This window comes from Bos javanicus, chromosome 3, assembly GCF_032452875.1.
Source record: "Bos javanicus breed banteng chromosome 3, ARS-OSU_banteng_1.0, whole genome shotgun sequence".
Lineage (NCBI taxonomy): Eukaryota > Metazoa > Chordata > Mammalia > Artiodactyla > Bovidae > Bos > Bos javanicus.
This window is the reverse complement of record NC_083870.1, coordinates 50,034,959-50,059,591: the sequence shown is the minus strand read 5'-3', so window position 1 is coordinate 50,059,591 and position 24,633 is coordinate 50,034,959. Positions and strand designations below refer to the sequence as shown.

General features: G+C 46.7%; 1 protein-coding gene across 1 annotated transcript in view; it reads right to left on the bottom strand.

Moving 5' to 3' along the window:
- BCAR3 (BCAR3 adaptor protein, NSP family member) overlaps window positions 1-24,633 on the bottom strand; it is a 221,575-nt gene that overhangs the window by 191,560 nt on the left and 5,382 nt on the right. The window lies entirely within an intron of this gene.

Below are 24,633 nucleotides of genomic sequence, written 5' to 3'. Positions count from 1 at the left end.
GCAAGAGTAGCCCCACCCATCCATGTCGTACATCACAGTTAGCCAGAGCTTTCATGTCTCCCATCTCACTTCACCCTTGCGATTGCCTGGTTAGATAGGCATTATTATCCCCACTTTACAGACTGGAAGAGCCAAGGCTCAGAGTGTGATGAGGGTGTTAGTCACACTGGAACTGAGTGGCAAAATCATTTATTCCCAATGGGCCTCGATTGCAGGGCCAGCTCTTGGGACAGTACAAAGTTGGTGAGGGTGTCCTCACCAGCCTCTAGCCCTCAGAATGGACTCTAACAGGAGTAAATATCCCCACTGCTGGCCTACCTCAGGGTTAGACATATCGAGGGGCCCTCACTACCTCAGCTTCTCCAATAGTGGCACTTTCCATGAACAACCAGTGAGTCTAAGAGAGAACGTGGGACCCCTTCCCCCATGCTTGAATTGTGACTCCCAGGCCACCCACCTGCAGAGAGTCTGGCCCTTCTGCACACAAGGGAACCAGGGTTTGGAAAGACTCTCCAAGAGAAATCAAGAAGCATATTGGAACTTCCCTCCAGGCTCTCTCTTGGGCAGTTTCCCTTGAAACCCAGTTTTCCCCATGGTATTGTTGATGACAAAGCAGGCTGAGACCAAAGCAGATGCCTGCCCTCCATTTCTACAGAAACTCCTGTCCCGCCTTCCTTGGCTTGGGCTTCCCCAGACCTCCCTCACTGACATGATTTATTGCCTTCATTAAATAGGATGCTTAGCCAGATTCAATGGATTTCATGTCTTTCCCACAAGGAAATCCCCTTAGGAAGCAAGCTGACATGGTGTCTGAAAGAAGAAAAGAAACTGTGAATGAAAGCTATTCGCCCAAAGAGAAACTCTGCAGTTTCTCTAACTTGACTTTGAGCTGGGCCAAGACCCAGAGGCATTTCTTTTTTAACTTAATTGTCTCCAGGGAACCATAGCTAGAAATCAGGCATGCATGTCTGCCCTACACAACAGGTATACCCCTTCCTGGGGATGGCTGGGGCTTCAGGGGGTTGAAGATCTTGTGGGTGACGTTAACTCTCTTCCCACAAACAAATAGACCCTTTCAGAAAGCCAGGTGGAGCCCACCACGTGGGGCAGGGTGGACTCTCCACGTCACCTGCCAGTTCTGTCTGGTGGGAGTAAAGGGGAAAGGGTCATTATTGGCTTGGCAGCTGGATTCAGCCTCTGCCTGCCTGCAAGGAGTTGGGCACTTTGATGACAGACTGTTTCACCCTGCAGCAAATGAATAGGGCTTTTGTCAACGTCATCTGTGGTGCAGCAGGGTGACCGACTGTTCGGTTGCTTTTAGAACTGCTTTATCGTAGACTTTTCTTGTTATTCAGAATTTACTCAACATTAGCTTCTTGGGCTAAAATCTTTTATGCAAAGGAAAAGTGGGTGATAAAAATGCATTTCTCTTTCTCCCAGCCACTCACCATCTTTTTTTTTTCCCTTGAATCCACCCCCTCCAACCCAGCACATAATCAAATAGACATTCCACAAATAGACATTCCACAGTCTCTTAAAACTTGTTAGGCAGAAAAAAGGCATCCTGGATTCTCATTCTGTCTCTTCCAGGTGTTCATAACCCTGTGTGTAGGATGGGAGTGCCTTTCTGCCTTACTCACTCATTTGTTGGTTTCCTCATCTAAAAAGTGAGGCTATTCACAAATTTTACTCCCGGGCATGTTTCTGAGGGTATATGATAAGATGAGGAAAAATGCTGAAAGAACTCTTCAGAAGACAGAGTACTTACTCACTCATACATAGAACTTGTGTGAGTTTAGAGGTTAGTTAGAGGTCTTTAGCATAATAGAAGGCTGCAAGTTTAATGAATAATTCAACAGAGGTCTCTTGCTTTTCTTGGGCTCTCCCAGGAAAGAGGCAGCTGACTGTGCATCAGCTCTTGGAGTTGTAAGCATGCAGGGCAGGAGGAGAACATCCAACTTGCTGAGGGAAGTGGGCAACAGTGGCCACCAGGCCTTGTTCCTGAGAAGCCTGAGCTGGGTGTCATCACTGTCCCAGAGCTTGGAAAGATGCTCCGGATACACGTGCTACAAGGGTGCACTCAATCCCAGAGTCCTCCTCCTAAGCCACAGACCGCCCGCCCTCCACCGTCTCAGGATGCCTTTCGCAATGAACATCTACAACCCCAGAAGTAAAGTGGAGATGGTCTATGTTCTTAATCCCGAAAAAAGAAAAGCTTCATGGGTAATTTAGAATCTTAAAAAAACAAAACAAAACATGAATACCTTTTGCTGAACAGAGCAACTTTCTCAGAGCAGCATAAAGGGAGAGGCTGTTGCTAAATTGGTTCTCCCCACAGCCTGTGGGTATCCTCGGGGAACACAGGGTTGGCCCTGCACGTACTCCTATGAACATATTTGCTGCGCTCCAGGCTCAAAAGCCCAAATCCACACCCTCCCACTCTGCACCACACCTTAGTTTCGGCTTTCTCTTTCTTTGCTCTCCCCTTCCAAGCCAAACTTCTTGAAGAAAGGTCTAGGCTCTGTCCTTACTAACATGACTCACTCCTGAGCCCCCTCTACTCTGGCTCTACTCCCACTTTCTCCTGATCACTTCCTGATCTTCCACTCCAGTGGCTACTCAGTCCCATTCAAACCCTCTCTTTCTGGGGCTCCTGCAACACCGGACCCTTTTAATCTTCTGAATCTCCTTTTAGTTTCTGATTCTTCCTTCTTGGTTTCCTTCACTGACTCTGGATCCTCTACCTCTTAAATTTTGGCTTTTCTCAGGGTTATGGTCATGGTCTTCTTTCTTTTTTTTATTCTTTATATTTTAAGTAAGCATTTGTCATTATTTTCATTGGTTAACAAGACCCTCTGAACAGCCTTCTTCAGTTGGAGAATCCTCTACCTTAAGAGTTTAGGTGAGAAGCACAGAAAGTCTTAAATACTTGCTTTCTCAGCTTCCCGTAAAGTATCCTTCCCTCTGGCAAATAGACACACCTGAACCCCACCTTGGACTGGGGCACCAGCCTCAGCAGGCATGCGCTGAGGGGCTCCATTCCAGCGAGGACAGATGATGCCATGTCCAATTCTAGTGTCCAGTCGTACAAGCTGTGGCTTCCACACCTGTGTTGCTACAGTCAGTGTGAGAGCCACGCCCTGCTTTCCACCAGGATCCATCTCTTAAGTAACAGCATCACATCTGCAGAACTTACTGTCTTTACCCCAAGCTGCTGAGTGAACCTCCTAAAAAGTTCTCGATTTTATCTCCTTCTGTGTCCCAGCATCACTACATAAGATTAGAATCTCACTTATGGTATTGGAAACAGTCTTCTAATGAATTTGCTTGTCTTTGCCTCATGCCTTTCAATCTAATTTGCATGGCTGCCAGACTGGTCTTTCCCAAATGTAAAACTGACTTTATTGTTCCCATGTTTAAAACCTTCCAGTAGCTCCCCATTGCTTTCCGGATAAAATCTGAATCCTTTAACATGACACTCAGATGCCATCTCCTACAACTGTCCCCCATGCACCATGCTCTGGCCATACCTAACTGCCCGTGTTTCCCGCACAGTGTTCCCACACATGCTGCCTGATGCCCAGCTCTAGGCCTTTGCTCACTACAAACCTGGAGATGCTTGCCTGCTCCATCTCACCCACCTGCCAGCAGCAATAACTCATCAAGTGCCTCTGATTTTGATTGAAAGCCAAGCCTACTGTACTGGTTCATTGGAAGGCCTTCACCTTAAGAAAATGGAGATGTCTGCTTCCCTGTGTCCAGTGTCTCTGGAAGAAACAGAACCCTAGGAGAACAAATAAATAAAACCCTCATTCATTTATTTCTCGAGCATATATTGAATGACCACTCAGTGTTAGGTACTAGGTGTTGGGATTGAGCAGTAGGCAGACAGTCCTTGTCCATCCTCGTGGACATGGCAGGACCAGCTGAACTCATCCTGTCTGAGGCTAACCGGATATCTGGGCTTCTGCACTCTCTCCTGAATTCCACTCCAGTTGCCAGCTCCCTCACTGCCCCTCCCCACCACCAGCCAGATCCCACCTCCTTCTCTACTCTCCCTCACAGAGGGTTGCATCTTATTGTGTCCTTTACTCCACAGCTTGATCTACTTAATCTCTCTGTCATCTGAAAAGTGAAAGTGTTATTCCTTTAGTTGTGTCTGACTCTTTGTGACCTCATGGACTATAGCCCACCAGGCTCCTCTGTCCATGAAACTGTCCAGGCTAGAATACTGGACTGGGTTGCCATTTCCTTCTCCAGGGGATCTTGCCAACCCAACGATCAAACCTGGGTCTCCTGGACTGCAGGCAGATTCTTTACCATCTGAGCCACCAGAGAAGCCCCCTTGTCTGTTATCTATCCATCACCAAGAACTGGTTCCTCCTAGAAGCCCTTGCTGCTGTGGCTAACTCCATTCCTTGAATCAGATGCCCTGATTATTAATTATTCAGTCCAGGCTGAACTTGAATTGGCCACACTCAATAATCTTGTGAATTTAACCCCTTGGCTCTTCTATAGAGGAAAGCAGCTCCTCTAATCACCATCCTTTCAGCCTCTCAACCTCCCAACCATACACCACTGTTTACTTGCTTCTCTCCCCACGGGGTCACTGCAAGTCTTGCCATTTAAACTGCCCTTTTCCCCTATAATTTTCCATGTCTGACAAATATTTACTCTTCCTTCAGACGGTGCAAAGGTCACCTCACCTGGGAAGTCCTCACCCCATCCCTACTTTTCCATTATCTTACCTTTGTGATATGCTTGTATCTTTATTAGCACTTTCCCAATTCCCCTGTAATTCTGTCTTCCCCACAAAGCCAAGACAATGTCTTAAAGCATTGTGTCCCCTGTTCTTGACCCACTATGTGACAATAAAGCAGACTATGATACACATGTAAGTAACAAAGAGTTACCAGTCACTCCTAAAGGAATGCAGTCCTGAATATTCATCGGAAGGACTGATGCTGAAGCTGAAACTCCAAGCCACCTGATGCGAAGAACTCACTCATTGGAAAAGCCCTTGACGCTGGGAAAGATTGAAGGCAGGAGAAGATGGGGACAACAGAAGATGAGATGGTTGGATGGCATCACCAACTTGATGCACATGAGTTTGAGCAAGCTCTGGGAGTTGGTAATGGACAGGGAAGCCTGGCATGCCGCAGTCCATGGGGTCGAAAAGAGTTGGACACGACTGAGTGACTGAGCTGAACTGAACAAAGAGTTGGACATGACTGAGCAGATGTCACTCACTCACAAAGTAAATGCCAGGAGAAAATCCAAATCTCACACTGAATTCAAAGCTCTAAAGTTAGATCACCTTTCCAATGTTCCCTTTCTGTAAGTGCATATAATGGTTACACATGAATGAGATGAGCACATGACAATGCTTGTCTTCTGGTTCTGAACAGAATCCATCTTCCATCTTTCATCTTTCCTTCCCCTTTTACTCAGCGGCAAATGTCTAACAACTGGTTCCCTGGGAAGAAAGCCCTGTTTTGTAGAGTTTGCCAATTTCTAGGGTGTAAATACACACCCTGTAAAACCACAGCTAATTTCAAGCCACCGACATGATGGTTCTGAAGGTAGAGCTGGGGAAGATGTGTGCCATGACTCTTGAAGCCCGCAGGAGCTAGTTCCTGGGTGCCATTGCCTTTCTTCACTCTTCACAGCTCATCAGTCCAAGTCCGCTCATCCTTAACTCTCAACACCCAGCTCTTCTTCAGCACTTCATGCTTGACCACATCTCCCCTTCCTTCCATATCTCACCTTATTTTCCAGAGGACTCTCCCTTTCAAATGTTACAGTTTTTCACTGCATTGTTTTCCTGTGGCTGCTATAGTAAATCGCTACAGACTTGGGGACTTAACACAAACGTATTCCCTTGTGTTCTAGAGGCCAGGTGTCAGGAATCAGTCTCATTGGTCCAAAATCAAGGTGCCAGCAGGCCCGGGCTCCCTCTGGAGTGTCTAAGGAAGAATCTGTTCTTGCCTCTTTCAGCTTCTGATGACTGCTGGTGTTCCTTGGCTTGAGAGCGCATCACCCCGAGCCCTGCCCCTGTGGTCACACTGCCTCTTCCTCGTCAGTCACTGTCAAATACCCCCTTCCTATCATAGGGACACTTGTGATTGCATATAAGGCCCTTCTAAGATAAACCAGGATAATGTCCCTATCTCATGATTCTTAATGAGTCATATCTACAAATACCCATTTTCTTAGAAGTCAGCCTTAACAGGTTCCAGAGATCTTTGGGGGCCATTATTCAGCTGACTGCACTCATTATTTTTGAAATAATGGTTTTCCCCCATTAGCATTGCCGTAGTGCTGCTTCAGCCAGAATGGAAAGCAAGCACCGCCTTTTGCCCTTGCCAGCGTGCTACGGCATTCTCTTGTGCTTTCCTCCACTTGCCTGGCTTTTTCTAGTCTGTCTGGCTTACCTCTAGTGATCTCTCAGCCATTAATAATCCTAATTTCCTGCTGACAGTCTTTTGACTCACAGTAAATAGAAGGTTTGTTGTCCAAAGAAAAGCATACATGGAGTTATTTCAATGGTTAAATAACCCACTAGATACTAGCTTGTGAGTGTGATGTGCTCTAAGTTGGTGTGTGTGTGTCCTGACTATGCCCTTCATCAGGACAGTACTATAGGATGTGTGAAAGAATGGGCCAATCGATCCCAAGAAAATGTTGATAATAAACTGGTCATAAATTATGTCAGGAACATATCTCCCTGAAAAGTGAAAGTTGCTCAGTCGTGTCTGACTCTCTTTGACACCATAGACTGTAGTCTATGGAATTCTCCAGGCCAGAATACCGGAGTGGGTAGCCTTTCCCTTCTCCAGGGGGTCTTCCCAACCCAGGGATTGAACCCAATTCTCCTGAATTGCATGTGGATTCTTTCCCTTTGGGAAACATGGGAATAAAAAGAACCAAACATAGTCTAGCCTACCCTAACCATTATTGGTATGTTGGTGCTGATAAGACTTTGATGATCATCTTTCTGCAAATTGCTTTTCCATATTTAAGGTTATTTCTTTATATCCATGAATTCCCAGAATGACTGGGTCCAGTTGAATATTGTTAAACATATTTCACCTTACTGCTGGGTTTTGGTGGCTCTGTGCCATTTTCAGCCCAGAGATCCAGACCTTCTGAGATCAGCCTACTTCCACCTGTGCGAGCTCCCTCCACTTCATTCCCCCATGAGAACCACCCATCACAGCCAGGCTGAACTCCTCCTGTCAATCACATGCAGTGTCTGTCCTGTGGCTCTGGTCCAGCTTCTCGGGTCTCCTTAAATACCCAGTCTTCTCAGATTGCCCATCCCTTGCCTCTCCTTCAAGGCCTAGTTCAAATCTCCTCTTGGGACAATCCTTCTTTAAAAAGGCTGCCACATGTGGGTTAGTGTCATGCAGGGAAGAGTATCTGGTTTGGAGTCAGACTTTCTGGGTTCATGTCCATGAGATCCCTGAGATAAAGCCATTCATCCTTCAGGGGCCTCAGTCTCCTCCATTCATAAAGCAGGAGTTATGATCCTGGTTCTGATGGCCTCCAAACTTGTCAGAAATGAATAAAATAATGATAGGAAATGTTTTTTAAAAGCTTCATAAACACAGGGCTATAATGCTATTTCTTCTTTCACCATTTCTCCTTTGATCTTTATTGTCTATGCTACATAATTAACAGCACTTGATAGGCTGACCTATTTATTCTTTAATTCTTCACATACCTGGAACTATATTCTTGCCTGGTATGATGTTGTATAGGAAGCTGGCTTGTTCACTGCAGCCTGTGTGTGTGTCTCATCCCTTCAACTAGATTGGAATGCATGGGGTAGGAATGGTATCTTAAGCTTCTATTGTTCCCCATGACGCCCTGCACAATGCTGGCCACAACGAAGGTGCTGAATGAACACTGGACTGGGAGCTTATGTAGCCTTACCACTGCCCCATGCCAGTTTAATTTCTTCTTTAAAAGTTTAACTTACTAAGTTTCAAATTGCGAGATGATCTGCATTAACCACAGGGCACTGTGTACATCTCAAAAATGTGTTACTGGGTCCTTCAACAAAAAAGGGGTGAGGATGGTGGTGGTAGATTTGTATTAATCTCTCACTACAGCCTCCAAAGCCACAGGAAAAGAACATGTTTGGATCTAAGTATTTATTGGTCACTGTTCCTTCATGGTTCTCCTTTTTATCACTGTTCCCCAAGTGTTTTTTAAAAATACAAATTATGAATAAAGTAAAAGGAAACAAATTAGGTAATGCCATTTTCCACATGGGCATTTCAACAGAGAGAAGATCCAAAGTTTCTAAAATCAGATTCTTCAACAGTGTCTAGGAAACTATGTGATATTGGTTGAGCACATTTTAAGAAAATCCAACTTCTAGAAACTCAAATTTATAAAACTTAAATTAGGAAGCAAATTTTCACAGGAGTCTTACTAGGAAATTCCTCCTTTTTATCATTCTTGAGTCCATTAAAATGGACTTAATGTAAAAATAATTTTCAGTCATGAAATCAGGACCACAAGTATTAAGTGAATTGCATCTATTTATCAAAATCTTCATTCTTGATATATTTACTTGCTCAGTGAGTCATTTGCTTAAAAATGATCTTGGTTTTTTACTTTTCCTGCTTTGGATTTAATATTTCAGCTTAAAGCTATATGATAAATGGGGTTTTCTTATCTTAAGATGAGGTACCATAACTGATCTCTGTTGAAGGAATTTGTACTCCAATTGAGCACAGATTATTCTTTCAACGTTCCTTCAATACTTGGCACTGAAACAAGAAATCTAAAATTAGCTGCCTTCAGAATCCAGGTGTAGGCTAAGTGGAAGCAATTCAGTTTGTTCCAGGAAGTCAGAGAAATTGTTCAAATAGTAAATAGAGGTCTAGTCAAACTGCTTCTTTCACTAAAACCAAATTTTCAGGACTGTCTCTTTCTGCAAGGACAGAAAACCACAGTAATTCTGAGCTGAAAGGGATGAGAGAGGGCGTCTTGTATAAACACTTCAGCTCAGGGGATGAAGTGACTACCTTTCTGAGCCTGCTTCCACACTGCGAAATGGAGTCACCTCTCATCGCCTGCCCACCACTCAAAGATACTGGGAGGATTAAGTGAATGGGCTTTTTTTTTTTTCATAAAGAAGAATGAAATAATGCCATCTGCAGCAAAATGGATGGACCTACAGAATGACTATCATCAAAAAATCTACAAACAGCAAAAGCTGGAGAGAGTGCAGAGAGAAGGGAACCCTCCTACTCTTGGTGGGAATGTAAATTGGTACAGCCACTATGGAGAACAGTATGGAGGTTTCTTAAAAAGCTAAAAATAGAGCTACCATATAACCCTGTAATCCCACTCTTGGGCATATATTCAAGAGAGAAACGTGATCTGAAAGGATACATGCACCCAAATGTTCACTGCAGCACTATTTACAACAGCCAACTTTAATGGAAGCAACTTAAATGTCCATGACAGAGGAATGGATAAAGAAGATGTGGTACATATATACAATGGAATATTACTTAGCCATTAAAAAGAATGAAATAATGCCATTTGCAGCAACATGGATGGACCTAGAGAGTGTCATACTAAGGGAAGTAAGTCAGACAGAGAAGGAGAAATATCACATGACATCCCTTATATGTGGAATCTAAAGAGAAATGATAAAATGTACTCACTGCCAAAACAGAAAGACGCAGACTTAAGAAAACAAACTTGTGGTTGCCAGTGGGGAAGGGATAGTTGGGGAGTTTCAGAAGGTCATGTACACACCGCTATATGTAAAATGGATAACCAACAAGGACCTACTGATAGCACATGGAACTCTGCTCAATGTTATGTGCCAGCCTGGATGGGAGTGGGGTTTGGGGGCGAATAGATTCATGTATATGTATGGCTGAGTCCCTTAGCTTTTTACCTGAAACCATGACAACACTGTTAATTGGTTGTACCCAATACAAAATAAAAAGTTTAGAATTTGAAACAAAAATATGGATGGATCTAGAGATGATCATACTAAGTAAGTCAGAAAGAGAAAGACAATATATGATGTCACTTATATGTGGAATCTAAAATGACACAAAGGAACTTACCTATGAAACAGACTCACAGATGTAGAGAACAGAATTATGGCTACCAATGGGGAGGAAAGGCAGAGGAGGGATGGACTGGGAGTTTGGGACTAGCAGATACAAACCGTTACATAGAGAATGGATGAACTCGATGGTCCTGTGGCATAGCATTTAATATCTTTTGATAAACCATAATGGAAAAGGATATTAAAAAGAATGTGTATGTATGTATAACTGAATCACTTTGCTGTATGGTAGAAATTAACAGAACACTGTACATCAACTATACTTCAATAAAATAAATTAAAAAAAATTTTTTAATTGAATGGACTTTTAAAACTGTAATCCTAAGGCGTTATTCTTTTCTCCATTTACTTTGGCAGCTCTAAATCTTGTCTATACATTCTTTAACACTCCTCCCATCCAGAAATGCCCTCACTTTGACTATAGGCGGCCAACCTCAGAGACTTGCTTGTAACATACAGAAGCAGCCAATTTTTGAGGCCAGATCAGAAAAGGTGATTCCACTTCTGCCTGCTTCTCTCTGGACACTCACTCTGGAAGAGCTGCCCACTGCATTAGAAGGTCAACTACCCTGAGACGCCGTGCTGTAGGGAAGCCACCTGGAAAGGCCAAGTGTAGGCTCTCTGGTCAGCAGTACTCATCTTCAAGTCCTTCCCTGGCCAGGCACCAGACGTGAGTGAATAAAACTTCGGAAGATGCTAGTGCTCAACCATTGAGCTATCTCAGGTTTTGAACCTTTGCAGTTTATGTCCCAGACATTATGGAACAGAGATGAGCTTCTGTCGTTTCTAAATCCCTGATGGGGACTTTGCTGGTGGTTCACTGGTTAAGAATCTGCCATGGAATGCAGGGGATGCGGGTTTGATCCCCGGTCGGGGAACTAAGATCCCACATGCCGTGGGGTAACTATGCCTGTGCACTACAACTACTGAGCCCACGAGCTGAAACCAAAGATCTCATATGATGCGATGAAGACCCTGTTTGCCGCAACTAGGACCCAACACAGCCGAATAAATAAAAATAAATAAGTATTTAAATCCCTGACCCACAGAATCCACAGACATAACAAAATGGTTGTCCTTTGGCTACTAAAGTTGCACTGTTTGTTACACAGCACTGGTGATGGCAAAGTCACACCAAAGCAGGAACAGTACCAAGCACTGTACTTGCTCTGTGCCAGGCACAACGGCAAGCGCCTCACATACTGACCTGACTTCATCCTCACCACAGCTCAGTGAGGAAGTCACAATTTCCCATCTCACAGGGAGGAAACTGACCATGAGAGGGGCTAACGATTCACTCAGGTTCCACAGGGACCTCACTGACACTTGGGTCTGGCCTGAGCAGAGCGCACTCCTAAGCCACAGCTGAGTCCTCCAGTCCCAGGGCCTTCTCTTGTCTGCTTTTGGTTCTTCCCCATTTGTCATTTACAATTCCTGTCTCTTAAGGGCTAGAACAAAATCTCTTCATATTTCTGATTTGATCAACTTTCAAGCTGGCCTGGTACCACCAGGGAGGTTCTCAGACTGTGAGACTACTTTGCCCACTCCCTAAGGCTGAAACAGCCAAGCTCTGCTTTGCCTCATAGGCCAAGCCCATCAGATCTAGTTTCTTCTAAGCTGTGGTGAGACAGTAACAATTCACAGAGCAACTCATTTACACATCCAAGTCTCAGAAACATTCTGTGGTGGGGACTTCTCTGGCAGTCCAGTGGTTAAGGCTTCATGCTTCCAAAGGAAGGGGCATGGGTTCAATCCCTGGTCAGGGAACTAAGATCCTACATGCTACAGGGTGTGGCCAAAAAACCAAAAACTGTTGTGTGACTTATTTACCCTTGGTCCCCAGAGTTATTAGCACACTTGTGACAAATTATCTGGAAGGTTCTCCATACACTGGTGAGCTCAGCCTACTCCATGGGCTGCCAGTCTCCAAACTGTTCCTAAGCGAGGGTGTGTGGCTCAGACTGCTGCCCTGGTAAGGCCTTTCCCAACTGGAAGGGAAAATCCATGGTAGCATTGGCCCCAACATCCTCAGATCCCCTGGAGCTACAGATCTACCCAAGGACCCAGATAAATGCAGGTGCCTTTGAATGTCTTCAGGGATGGTGCTCAGGATGCACTTCTCTGCCTTGCACCTACAGATCTACAGCGGCTGTTCCCGTGTACTCTCTGAGTGGTAGCACCTGCATGCTCAGTTCGTCCAGCCCTCACCAAGCCCAGACCTCAGGCACTTCTCACTGGCAAGAGGCCACCTCTTCAAAGGCAGACATGAACTAGGGTAGGTACTAACTTTCAGTGAAAACTGCCACTACCACAGAATGGGGAGGGAGCTGGCTCATCCTAGCAGTGAAATCCCCCATAGAGCCCCTATCTCCTCCTGTCACCTAACTGCTATGCTCCAGAAAGAGCTCTGACTGTCAGCCAGCACCTCCGAGTCTGGAATGTCTCTACAGCTCATCTATTGGAGATGGGAAGCTTCTCTTTCCAAGCTGAGCTGGCGCTGAGTCCCTACCATGCATCGGGCATTGGAAATACGAAGGTGCACAAGCCAATTCCTGATCTCACTTGCAGATGAAGACTTCTGTTCTCAATCTTGTCCTCCAGGTATACCACCAGGTGTCAGTCAGTTGTGACAAGTCACTTAATATCAATAACAAGATGTATCAGATTTGAAGTAAGAGTGGGTGAATATTGTTGCTTAGGGAAGGGTTTATGATCCGCCCATCTCATGGTGAGGAAACCCATTCAGACATGGGAAAGGGGGCTGGAGCAGGGTGGTCTAAGCTCTGTGAGGGGCACGTGGTGAATGTCACACCTGTGAGGGTCGTCAGTCTTTGACCTCAAGGCAAAAGGCTGAGAAGTACTGTGACCCCAGTGAGGGTGGGGGTATGCCCAGAACCACACTCCATACAACCAACCAAGGAGTCTGCTCTACTTTTTCTCCCAGAGCAGGGACTAGCCAGCAATAGGCTGCCTTTCAAGAAGCTGACACAACAGAAGGGAAGGTTGTCTTTTGATTCTGGCAAGATTTTGTGCACTTGTTGTATGTTTAGGCAAAGAACAGTGCAGCAGAGCTGGCTGCAGCAGTGTCTGTCCTGTGAGCATTCCCTCTCTAGCTGACCCCTCACTGGTGACCCATGGCAAATCACATGGTAAACTTGCAGAATATTTTCACATTCACCGTGGTAGGCTGTGACTGGTTCAAGTTTAAGACCCTTCAGAGTAGGTCTTCCTGCCATCTCCATGTGAAGAAATGACCTCAGAGAGGGTCTGCTCCTAGTCCACAGCAGGTGAGGGACACAGCTGGAATTCAAACCCAGATCTTCTGTTTCCAAACTATATTTCTTGTAATATACTCAGCTGTGTTACACCCAGCCTCATGAGGGTGAGGGACAAAGATGTGGCTACGTCTTCAATCTAAAGGGAATGGAGGCTGATCTCGTGTTGTTAAATGTCTCACTGGCTCATGGAAGCCTGCTTCTTGGTAATGGCCATGGAGTAACCTCTCTCTGCTTAGTCTGTCTTCTTGGCTTTGTCTTGGCTGCTCTCTTGCAGAATTTCCTGTTTTGAGGACACACATACCTCCTCTCCACGTACACTCCCAGGACCATTCTAGATCTGGCAGCCGGGAAACGCTTCCACTTAGAGCTTTGATAATCAGTTCAGACCAGTGACTGCTTGAGAGTCCACAGGTCTTATTTCCTGCTGTTGGAAGACGAGATCACCTACCAGGTGCCATGGTCACCACTGAGCTGGCAATGTGGGCTCTTTTGCAGGTACACTTAAGGGTACATTACTGTGATTTAAATTACAGGAAATCTTGCAGCAAAGAGAGAGTAAAAAATGCTCCCACAGCCAAGAACTTTTCACCCCTCAAAGTGTTTCTCAATCAAAGTGTTTATTGAACTTCAAACTGAATGGCCATTTAAAGGGTGATTGCAGCCCTCCCACAGTCAAAAAAATGAAACTTTTGGCATCATTAATGCTGAGTCTTGGCTCAAGGTTCGAAGACTGCATGGAATTCTGCCCCATGTATGCAAACATTTCGAGAACTACTCAGTTAGCCTTCCTGGAAAAACAAGCCCATGTCCTGCTGTCTTCCTTAAACTTTGATCTTGTCAACACAGGGATCATTGAGAGTCTAACTTCTAAAACGTTGGACTGTGGGATGATTTGAGAGAATAGCATTGAAACATGTATATTACCATATGTGAAATAGATCACCAGTCCAGGTTCGATGCATGAGACAGGGCATTCAGGGCTGGTACACTGGGATGACCCTGAAGGATGGGATGGGGAGGGAGGTGGGAGGGAGGTTCAGGATGGGGAACACATGTACACCCATGGCTGATTTATGTCAATGTATGGCAAAAATAACCACAATATTGTAAAGTAATTAGCCTCCAATTAAAATAAAAAACAAAAAAATAAATAAAACGTTGGACTCCTTTGTTCTCTGAACATGAAGGGCAGGATGCAGAATAACTGTATAACAAGTGACGGATCCATGGTTGTCCATGGGGACACCTGCTGTTTCTCTAGCACTTCATCCTTCTGGAAGGCTTGCATGATATCATTTGACCCACACAGTGCATCTCAAGGGTGAAATAGAGCTAGACTTTTAAATCACCATTACGTGGATGAAGGTGCAGAAATTTATAAATGTATAAAGAGATACAGGATGAAAGAGTCTGTGCATGTACATATACACATGCCCAGAAAGGAAGAAACATTCCATGATTTAAAATTACCCAAGATGACATCTGATGATAGGGGCTTTTGTACCATTTTAGTTTTTTGTTTATTATTCCATGTCAGGGTTATCTGGAGTCACACTGACTCCAGGGCTCAGACCAAACATAGTGGGAAATCCCAGAGGCAGGAGCCAATCTGTAGCTGAAGTTCACCTGCTCTGGACAAATAAGAGGGGGAAGAATACATCCCCTGTCATGTGGACTGCCAGGCTCTTCTATCTATAGCCTCTGACAATCTGAGTGGATGGTGGAGAACTGTCAGCTCCACAGACAAAATATATCAGAATTCTAGAGCTACGCATAGCCCTAAAGGACAAAACAAAGCTGACTTTTCATTGCAGGTAGTGTTTCTCCCCATTGGGAGAAATTGGGTTTCCAATTTTTTCTCCCCAGTTGGGTTTCTCCCATTGTGTGTTAGTGCCCTTGGTGAGTTGGCCCTATTCTAGAAAACAATGGCAGGTCCAGAGTCATCCAAGGACTATTCTTGGGGTGCTCAATCTTAGCCATGTCCCCTTCACTCTATCTCTGCAATACCAACCCCTGGTCTAATAATTAGCCCTATTACCTCCAAGTAGCACAGAGCCCTCCATCCCTCCCTCCTAGAAACCAGCCCAGAGGCCAACCTGGAGAGCTCATCACCCACTTTATGTGACATATGTTCTTGTAAACTTTGCATTTGACTTTTCCTTCTCCCTGGGGGATCTTGGGATTGGGTAAAAAAGCTTATGAAGCAAGTTAGTATCCTGTGCTTACTTTCCAACATCTGAAATTGTTATAAAATGCATTTAAAAAATTATTTTAAACAAAAACATTGACAGAAACTGAAGGGGCCTCAGCTAGTTCCCGGAGGTAATATATCATTTGGACAGATGGGTGTCTGTGTGCATTGTCCCTTCCCCATAAGCACCTCCTGGGGGAATGCGCAGCTACAGCCTCTAGAGAGGACTGGAATGATTTTTGGCACCAACAGCCCTCAGAAAATCTCATGGCTTTTAGACGATTCCCTTGTATTCCCATTGTGTCAGGCACTATTAAAAGTTAGCCTCCAAGGGCTTCCCTGGTGGCTCAATGGTGAAGAATCTGCCTGCCAATGCAGGGACTTAGGTTCGATCCCTGCTCTGAGAAGATTCCACATGCCTTGAAGCTATTAAGCCCTTGTGCTACAACTATTGAGCCTGTGTTCTAGAGCCCAGGAGCCACAACTATTGAAGCCCCTGTGCCTAAAGCCTGTGCTCTGCAACAAGAGAAGCAACGGCAATGAGAAGCTTGTGCACTGCAACTAGAGAAAAGCCCACGCAGCAACAAAGACCCAGTGTGGCCAAAAATAAGTAAATAAATAAATAAGTAAATAAAAAATAAGTAAGTAAATAAACATTAAAAAAAAAAAAGTTAGCCACCGGTGTGGGGTTCTTGGCCTTACAAAATTTATACCCTAGGCTTGTAGAGTTTTCTGGAATGGGAACAGGAGACACTGAGCTGTTCTGAGTTTCAGGATTTGAGACGGGGGATCTGAGGATGTGCAGTTGTGGCTCCTCCTCACCCCCAGGTTGGAAGCCACGGTGACTGGGGTCTGTTCTAGACCTGACAGAGAGATGAGTGGGTCTGGGTTCTTTGCTGAGAGGCAAAGAGGAAAACCCTCACTCCTGTTTCCTGTCAGTCAGAGGATTTGTGTTCAGACTGAGGAAAGCCAGAGATCTTCCTAAAGGAGCGCACATCATGGGGCCTGGGGCATGAAGCCAGACCAAGTGGGGAGCACCCTTCCACTCCCCTCTTCTCCAGAGCAGGAGCAGGCCATACAGCTCCCCAGCTTCTCTTCCTTCTTATCTTTTCCTCTTAATCTTTGGCATCTCACTCACTTGTTGAACTAGCTAGTGGTAAGACTAACTGCATAATTTCCCAGCTGACTTCAGATGGAGGGCAGTAATGTCTTTGTGAGGGAAATGTGCCCAGGCCACCAGGAGAAAGGATTCTGCAGTGTGTTTAGTCAGCTGTGGGACAAACAGCTGAACCTCTCTCGTCCTCTCCTTTTCCTTCAACAGGGCCAGACAACCCCCCACAGGCTGCAGAGGGCAAGGTGGGCATCCTTCGGCGTGAACTCTTTCTTCCCTGGGTCATTCCTTCAGCAACCTCCTAGCCACCCTGCTTCTCCCACCACCCAGCCTCCCTGCAGACCACTGCCTGGACTTTGGGGTCCACAGCCTTCCTGTCCAGTGTCTCTAAGTGTAATGGGTTGGCTCCCTTTGGGGAACAGACATTGGGACAGAGATTTACATGCAATTACTGGCAAGTGTGCTTGGGAACGGTACTGCCAGGGAGAGAGAGAAGGCTCACACGTGAGAATGCACCATCAGCACAGAGATCTCAACACCCCACCACCCTGAGGGAGCTCTGAGGCTGAGTCGGCCCTTCAGAGAGGTCCTGAATGGAAGCAAAGGGCTAAGAGTGTGTACCTCTGCATCATCCAGTCATTGGAGGTAGTTGACCCTGGGGTGAGGGCACAGCCTTGGGCAAAGCAGCTCCCTTTGGATGAGGGCAATTTCTGGGGAAGGACCCAGCTCTCCCCACCAGCAGGCAAACTCTCCTGGCAGCGGAAGCATGAGGGCCTTGGTGCCGATGGGAAGTCGGGCTGCACTGCCCGCCAGGGTACAGAGAAAGAGGAGGAGGAAGCTGGGCCTCCAGTTTCCACTGCTCCAGGTCAACCCCTGGGAGATGAACTGACCTGTCAGGAGACAGGGCCAGAGGAGAGAAGAAGGGCTTCTCAGGAGCCCCAGCAGTAGCTGGAAAAGAACATACATTGGCTGAGAGCAGCTGGGCAGGCCTGGCCCACAGAGGGTGAACTGGCTGCCATGGGGGAGAGAGTCCAAATGACCTGCCTTAAGCCCAAGTGGGTCTGACATGGCCAAATAATTTGTCTGAGAAAAGCCCCTAATTGGGAGTCAGTTGTAGGATGGTCTAAATCTATGCCACTCTGTTGGATTCCCAAAGATTACTGCAACAGCTAAGCAACACCCTGCTTTGAGCGTCCTGGTGTATGTCATTTTTAAAGCATGGCGGAGTCATGGGCTCCCAGGAGGAGAATAACTGAGAGATGTTCACACCAAACTTAGGAGCGAAGTCTGCCTATCTTTTCACCTTTCTTACATATATGTATCTTTTCCCTCCAAACAACTTGAGTTCTCTGAGTCACTTAACAGGTCCAACTTGGTTCTCTGCTATCTTTTTACCCTCGTGGCTCATTGCTGCTGCATGCTAAGTTGCTTCAGTCGTGTCTGACTCTTTGTGACCCTATGGACTGTAGCCCGCCAGGCTCCTTGTCCATAGGGTTCTCCAGGCAAGAATACTGGAGTGGGTTGCTAGCCCTCCTCCAAGTTATCTTCCTGACCCAGGGATCGAACCCAGGTCTCTCATGTCTCCTGCATCAGCAGGCGGGTTCTTTACCCCTAACGCCCCCTGCCGCATCTTTATTTTTCCATCTCATTTGAGAGGAGAGACAGTGTCTGGTGGCTGAGGAGAAACTGTTGGGGGATAGAATGTGAGAAAAGTCTGGCTCTTTGCCACCTCCAACCCTTCTCCAGGCTGAGTGGGGAAGTGGTTGGTGGAGGCAGGTGAACTGTTGAAGTTTCCAGGTCTGTGTGCCCCAGCCAATGTAACTGCCAGCACCCCATTAGCCCTCTCCCCTACACTCCTATGCAGAACTGGATATAACACCGGCTTATCACTGTCCCCCAGCTAACATCACAGAATGTGGGCTGATGCAAAGACAGCCTGTGACACAGTTAGCCAGACTCTGGTGACAGTGTTTCAAGTGTGGCAAGGGTAAAATATTGCCCCAGTGGTCTAGAGGGCCTGTGCCACCAACAAAGAACCATTATGACAACAGGAAGGCGCCGAAAGCCCAGCACAGTGTAAACAGGAAAGATCTCTGTCTCCCTCTCCTCTTCATGAAAGAGAGGGAGAATTCAACCCTCTGGTGCTTGGCTAATTTCCACAGCAACACTGGTCAGGGCCACTGCAGGACCCCCACCCAACCCGGGGCAGCTCTGGGCTGGAAGGCTGCCTGCCCGGCCAGGTCAGGGGTAATGCCTGGACCTCACTAAGTGGCTTCTGTAGGTTCTGGGAAAGCAGCATATAATCTGGGAGCAATGCAGGAAAACTTAATGGGATTTTAATTTTTTCTAGCCTACTGCTTTTTCTTCCTTTTTCATTCCAGCTGCATCCATCAAACATTTAAATACTCCCATGACATAGTTTATTGAAAACACCAACACTCCCTGGAAAACCCCTGTTCTTCTCTTACATGGCTTCTTCTACTCATAAGATCCTGCTCCTGCTCCCTCTTCTCCACAGAGATACCCCTTCAAGACCCACCTCTCTCTCAAAGCCATCACTGCTCATGGCTGCTTGCTATGATCTTCCCTTCGCTTCTCCTTCCCTCTTGCACCTTATTCCCTGCCGTCCCCACCCCACCTTCAAGATCCCCCAGGTGTACTCCCTTCTCTCCAGCCTAGTTGAGGCTCCCACCATCCCTTGCTCTTTCCTGTTCTTCCAGCCTCTGTCCTTCCCCCTTCAATCTATTCTCTTGGCTGCAGTGTTCATCCCCAAAGACAAATATGATCTTGTCATTGAATAATCTAAACACATCTATAATAGCTAACATTTATTGAATGTTTACTGCACGCCAGGCTCTAAGTGTTCTTTATGCAAAACTTGTCTAAATCTCACAATAAACTGTAAAGTAGGCATTATTTCTCCCATTTCACAGATGAAGAAACTAAGGCTCAGAGAGGTTAAGTAGCCCACCTAAGGTCACACAGCTAGCAAGTGGTAGAGCGAGGATTTGAACCTAGGCAAACAGACTTCAAATACTCCCCTCTCAAGCAATGTACTGAATTATCCAGCTTCTCAGTGACTCTCATCAGCCCTCAGGATAAAGTCCAAACTCCTCAGCAGTCAAGGTCCCTCACTTTAGACTCATTATTTTTCATGTGCCGACAGGTACACTTTACTTCCCCACCCCTGAGTGATGTGCTGGTAAATGTTTAACAGTTGGCTCTCTGGAAAAGAAAACCCTGATACAGAGCATTTCCATGGTGTAGACACTCCCACCATGGCCGATTTCAAGCTGTGACTATGACATCACTGTACAAGGAACAGATGTGCTCAGTCAGAAGGAAGGAGAGGGCTTCAGGCTCAGACACAGTCCCTTCCCACCTCGATCATCCACCATGACTCCACCCAGCAAGAACAGTATACCTTGGACCACACACCACCCATCCACCTGATCACTGACCCAAGGCTCCTGTGTTGATCTGGAAAGTGCCAGTGAACTTCCACATTCCTTTCCTCTTGTTCACCACCTACCTCAGGCTGTCTGAGGGCAGGGTTGAGAACACCAACTAGACCACAAAGGCTGATGACCATCCTTTGGACAGACACCTGTCCCCTGCTTGCCACAGCAGGCTTGACCTACCCCGGCCCTGGCCCTTCACCCAGAATACCCCATCTGCAACAGTTACATCTTCATCCCTAAGAGGTAATGCATTACTACTGCTCTAGCTGTGCCCTGTCCAGAGATATACTGGCCTCTCCCCTTCTCAGCCCACCCACACTTCCAGGGCCCCATCTCTTCTCCTTATTTAATGTGATAATGGTCCCCAGATAAGGATGTCGCTGGCCCTCTACTCAGATGACCCACAGGCACTCCTCCTCGGCAGTTCTCATTGATCCTTCTTATCCACAGACCCAGTCTTGGCTCTATAATCCCACCCTCTGTGACTCAGACCCCTAGGGCCCATCCACAGACCTCTGGGGAAGGTGTCTCCCCAGCTGTGACACATGTGTGAGATTTCCTGTCTAAGCAGGACCTCACCCATCAGCCAAGCAGCCCCTGGGATGGCCATCCCTGCTCAGAGGCTGGAGAACCTTTCTGGCAGGCATGAGCTAGAACAGACATCCTGGAGGATATTTCTAGGGAAAGGGGCTTTAAGTGTTTCCTCCACAGTTCCTAATTAAAGACCAGGTAGTTGGGCTTCCCTGGTAGCTCAGTCGGTAAAGAATCTACTTGCAGTGCAGGAGACCTGGGTTCCATCCCTGGGTTGGGAAGATCCCCTGGAAAAGGAAATGGCAACCTTTTGCAATATTCTTGCCTGGGAAATCCTATGGACAAAGGAGCCTGGCAGGCTACAGTCCATGGGGTCGCAGAGAGTCGGACACGACTTAGTGACTAAACCACCACCACCAGTTTACCCAAGGCCAATCCTTGTTTTCATTTGTCCCCAGTGCAAAGTGTGATATCCCACAGGGCACTGGGTGTGGCTTGGGAGTGACATTTTCTTGTTCATTAAATGTTTAGTGTGGTATCACTGCATAAATCATATACACCACGTAAGAATGCCAGTTTCTACATGTTTATGGCTGAAGGTTAGTACTCCCCACTGAGACCACAGTGAACTTCCCCATTCTTGTGATTCTGAATCTTGTGGTACCTGGAGCCATCTCTGTGATCACCAGTGAGCATCTTTAAACACGGTGGCAATTCCCAGAGATATGTAGGGCAGCAGGTCAAACATAAAGTTTACTCAGGGGAGGTTCTAGTGTCCGGCTGGGCCATCAAACAGTGCTGGTGATGCCTCCAGTTGAGTCAGTGAATTGAAAGCACTTTAGAAAAGTGAAGATTTGGGACAAATATATTAGGTGGCTCTAAGTGTGTGCGTGTATAGAAGAGTGACTGGCACGGGCAGTTTCAGAGACGGTGCTGATGAGGACCAGGCTGCCAGATGCCTTTCAACGAAACCCAGAGATGAGAGTGCCCAGGAGGTGGGCAGCCAGAACTCTCCAAAGATTTATCTGCCCATATGAATTTTCTTTATGACTATAGGAATGCTGGTCACTCCTGCTGCCTGGGCCACTGAGCTCTGTCCAGAGAAAGCCCTGACTTCTGGGGACACCCAGCCTGAGGCTGAGCATGCCTGCCTGCCCACACTTTCCTCCTGTCTCCTCTCTCCTCCGTTGAGCCCTCTTCAAGTTGTTTAAATGACCGCAAGTCTCCTCCATTTTGAGGGTATCAGCCATAATCTAACTGTGATAAATGGATTGTGCTGGCTCTTTCTAAGTCTCTGTTGGAGATTTCCAGGGAATTTCTCTAGTGCTTATCTGATCAACTGGGGGCAATTCACTAAGCTCTTAAGTAATGGAATCTGCTCTGAGCTTCAAGACACTGAAACAAAGACACGTAGACCAAGATGGCTGAGATAAAGATTCCCACTACCACAAAGGCTATGAGAAAGAGAAAGATCTTAGTACAGAATGTATAGCCACAGGGGTAGGGGAGGAGCAGGTACTTCGATCCTAAATGGCCAATGTGCCACCGTGTGCCTCCTTTGCTAACTAGCTGGCACATCATTGTTTTAGAAGCAGTCAACTGATTTTGAATCTGGTACAGGACTACCAAGAGATATCAAGTTAAGCAAGATCCACACAGTGCCTACCCACACAGGATGGAGACTGGACAGAAGAAAACAAGGCAGTGAGAAAGAATTTTTGCCGTGTAAGAGTTTAGGCTTAGATTTCCCTGGTGGTCCAGTGGTAAAGAATCCACCTGCCAATGCAGGAGACACGGGTTCTGTCCTTGGTCTGGGATGATTCCACAAGCTGCAGGGCAACTAAGCCTGTGCACCACGACTACTGAGCCCGTGCTCCGGAGGCAGAGAATCACAGCTACTGAACCCTGTGTGCCCTAGAGCCGCTGCTTCACAACAAGAGGAGCCCGAACACCATAACTAGAGAGTAGTCTCCACGTGCTGCAACTAAAGAAAGCCCGTGTGCAGCAATGAAGACCCGGCACGGCCAAAAAGTATTTAAAAAGAGTTTAGACTTTTTGAGGTTTGAACCATATAAATATATTACTCCTTTATAAAATAAAATGGAAAAAAATCATACAAAGTTAGATTTACTCTATTTTGAAAAAATAAATATAACATTTAGCTAGGCAGCTCTTCTGAAATTAGAGGTTATAAAAGAACATATTTAAGTGCCAAGCCCCTGCATTTGTGCTCTGCCTTAGTCTAGGGACAGGGACATTGAGGGGCTGGGATTGGCTGAGGTCACACTCAGTGACCATCAAATGACAGGTGGGACTAGGTGGTGAGCAGGTGGCTGCCTGCAAGGCTGCAGCATCAGAGTCAATGCCAAGGCAGTGATTAGTGACCCTATTTGCAGCAGATAGGAGGATAGCTTAAGAAGCCCCTGGGTTCGATCCCTGGGTTGGGAAGGGATCCAACCCTTTGTCCAATCCCTGGGTTGGGAAGGGATCCAACCCTTTGTCCAGGTGGGAGCCCCTGCCCAAAAGGTGAGTGAGGCTGGAAGGATGGGAACAGCCACAAAAAGAGATGTGCAGATAGGAGGAAACAGAGAGGGCAATCTGTGCCAAAGCATGAGCTAAATCAAGAAAGACAATCACACCCTGGTGGGTTTCAGCTGAAAAGTGTGGTGTAGAAACCTCCACAGCCCATAGGAACAAACCAGCAAGTCAGAGAGGCACTGGCCATGCAGACTGAGCCGGAAGACACATCTAGGGGAGAAGCCAGGAAAAACCTCATTGCCCAGGGAAAGAAGAGGGTGTGCCAAAGCCTGGTAAGTGGAGAAGTTAAAATAGAGCCGAGAGTGTGATCTGGACACCCAGAGGGAGGATGCATAAACAAAGCAAGGGGTGACTGCAGAGGAGAAAGGTTTACCCTGAAAAGCCAGCAGCAGTGAGAGTTTTAATTTCAGCCGCAGCCATCCCAGAACCCCTGTGGGGAGGCAGCTCAGAGGAAGGTTGGAAGGGCTCTTCTGGGGCCTCTCCTTTCATGGGAATAAGGTATCTGGCAGTCTCCAGAACAGGGCCCTGCCTGGGAGTCAAGCAGCTTTCCCTTGAGTCATAAAATCCCTCCTCTGGGCCCCTAGGGGCACCAATTTTGCAGTATGTGGCCCAAAGGGACCAAGTAATTATGGGTGAAAACCATCCCTTTTAGCCCAAAGCTGTTGCCTCGCCCCCTGCTCAAGGACAGCAGGCTGCAAGACCTGAGCTCTGCGTGTCACCACACTGGTCCCCAGGGGCCTTTGAGCGCTTGGCTCAGACAGGCCCTGGAGTGTCCAGGGCTCTGTGGGGTAAGATCAGCACACACACTTCCAAGACAAGCAAAGAGAGCTAGCTCTATAATTTCCTGACACCGAGGGAGGAGACAGAAGGAGCGCAGACCGGATAACTTCCCAAAAAGCCCAGCTGGCAAGCACACCCACACTGTGAGGTTGCAACTCCCTGAACTAATTAAAAGGCAGAGCAATGAGAATGTCTGAATTGCTGCATAAGCATCTCTTGGGGAAAATATGTTTATGGTATTGCATACCCAGAGCTCCCCCTTCACATCCCAGAGCCAAGTCAGACACAGGTGACTACAGTTTAGAGCTGAATGTGTGTGTTTGGCGGAGTAGGAAATAGCAACCCACCCCAGTATTCTTGCCTGGAGAATCCCATAGATAGAAGAGCCTGGTGGGCTACAGTCCAAGAGGTTGCAAAGAGTTGGATACAACTGAGCACGTGTGTAGGGATATGTGAGCATGTGTGTGATGGGTGGATAAGAACTCAGGCACAGAGAATTATACTGTGTGATGGGAGACAGCCAAGGCAGGCTACCATCTTCCTTCTGATTCCCCTCAAGGACAGAAAAATAGGTAAGGGTCTTAAGTAGCACCACAAAGGAATTTATGTGGCCATTGGTTGGGGGACCCTCCATC